We start from the raw sequence: 2,087 nt of genomic DNA, 5'->3' as shown, positions 1-2,087 counted from the left end.
TGCAGCACCATATGATGGCCGCTACATGATATCGCAGACTTGTGAACGGCACACCACTTAACCTTTCAGTCTGTCACTCTATAGCATGAAATGAGAACCATTAGATGGTCAGTGTCACTGGCGGCAACTCAGATGCTGGTGGGTGATCCTGGTCGCATGTGAGGAGGATCACACATTTAAAAGATAAGGAAGTTAGTGGATGAACATAATATAAATAAAGTCTGTATGTGCTCACCTTAACTTTGAATGGACACTGTTGCAAGACACTTGTATTAGAGGGTGCACCTCGTTGTAACATTTAACATAAAAAGATAGAGAGAATGATGACTTCTAAGAACTGGCTTACTGTCAGTCTCCCCCTCTGTCGAAAAACACCAGTCGTCAACCATGGTAAAGCTAGTAGTGCAGACTGCCTGCTCTAACACCATGAAAGGTGTTGTTGTGTTTGCACGGCCACTGTTAGCGTCGCTGGGTGTCATGTGACAGGAAATGTGACAAACATCTACATGTTCACTTCCTGAAAGTGGCAGAGAGGGAGAGAGAGCAAGAGGATGAATGCGAGGCTGTTTAATGATATACAAACTCGTCTGTATTTAGATTTATTTTTATTTTTATTCCTGATGTCATTAAAAGGTTTTAGTCTGGTTCTATTTCTGAGTAACATTACTGTGTTATGTTTGCTTTTTTTTTTTTTTTACCGATTTCACATGAAAATTATTTTGTTTCCATATACTGGCTGCAGCCGTGATAGCAATCACGTAAAGAATGAACTGAAGCAAATAATAATAAAAAAATAGATAGATGATTGCAAAGTTAACAAGACGGAAAAGAAAAAAAAATAACGGTGTTTATCTCAACAGGACATGCGAGGTTGATTTCGACAGACTGATAAGCAACACGGAAGAAAGAGGAAGGCTGGTTGGGAGCTTCAGCTTCCAGTGAAGCTGCATTTCAAAAGCGTTTCACTCCAATAATGTCAAGTATTTCCTGTTATTCCTGGTTTTATTATTTTTTTTTAACTTTTGTGTGTGTGTGTGTGTGTGTGTGTGTTTAAAAATGATTAAGCAATGGATATCACGACAGTTTCCTTTGAATTTAAAAGGGTCTTGGATAAGGGTTTTTGCCCCGTGCTAAGCAATGGATTGTCAACAAGAAATGTTCAGTTTTACAGGAAGTGAATGTGCCTGAGTTTTCTCCTCAGTTCCTCAAATTGTTGTAGCGTTTGACACATCAGCCAAAAAATATAGCACTGCACGACATCAGATGTTTTAAAGTCGTGTGACGAGAGTCAAGTTGACATGACTAGTCGCTGATGATGTCACTCATAAAAACACAGTAGACAGTAATGCTGTGCAACATTGAAATGTATATTCTTGGCCTGAATACATACACTGAGAACAGACAGCTCATGTGCTACATACTGTGTGCTCCGTATGTATAGCCTGTATAAAAACAGGCTGCAACCCAGCACTATCAATAGCATTTGATTGTACTGCACATTGTGTTATAGGGTGGGATAGTTTGGCAGTGTTCCAAAAAAACAAACAAACAAACAAAAAAAACAAAAAACAAATGCAGTATTGCTCTAAAGCCTTCTTAGTCTAATATCTTTGGAAATGAAATTCATCAACACATTGTTGATTTGCAGCCTGTTTCTGACTGCCCTCGAGAGGATTTGGATTGTTCCTCTGTTAGCATCTGTTAGGTAATGCCTTTTCAGTGCATTGCAGTACTATTTTTGTTGTATTTCAGGACTAACATGTCACGGTAGTGTGAGCTTCATCTTTGGTGACGTATTTCCACGCACTTGATGAACCGCTGCTAGTTGTCTGCAATAACCCACTGGACTCCTCACCTGTCTTCCCAGAGGTGACCACATTTGTCCATGTCAACTGATCAATGGCTAGTCAATATGACACGTTACAGCAACAAACCGACTAGTCCACTAGTCTCTACATCCCCTACCCTACACAGATGACCACTCTCCACTTGTCCACTTTCCTCTTTTACTTTGGGAACAGCAATTTTGTTTTGCTTGTATACAAGTAGTTAAGGTGAATACACTGGGTAGTTGACAAAAGTTTATG

General features: G+C 39.7%; 1 long non-coding RNA gene across 1 annotated transcript; it reads left to right on the top strand.

The window, feature by feature from the left end:
- Positions 1–517: 517 nt before the first annotated feature.
- On the top strand, positions 518–1,832 carry LOC125006999. Its single transcript, XR_007112634.1, has 3 exons — positions 518–633; positions 861–980; positions 1,753–1,832. It is a non-coding gene; the product is annotated as an uncharacterized LOC125006999 (long non-coding RNA).
- Positions 1,833–2,087: the final 255 nt, after the last annotated feature.

This window comes from Mugil cephalus, chromosome 4 (genome assembly GCF_022458985.1).
Source record: "Mugil cephalus isolate CIBA_MC_2020 chromosome 4, CIBA_Mcephalus_1.1, whole genome shotgun sequence".
Lineage (NCBI taxonomy): Eukaryota > Metazoa > Chordata > Actinopteri > Mugiliformes > Mugilidae > Mugil > Mugil cephalus.
Note: the sequence above shows the minus strand (reverse complement) of the source record. Positions and strands in the feature narration are given on the sequence as shown.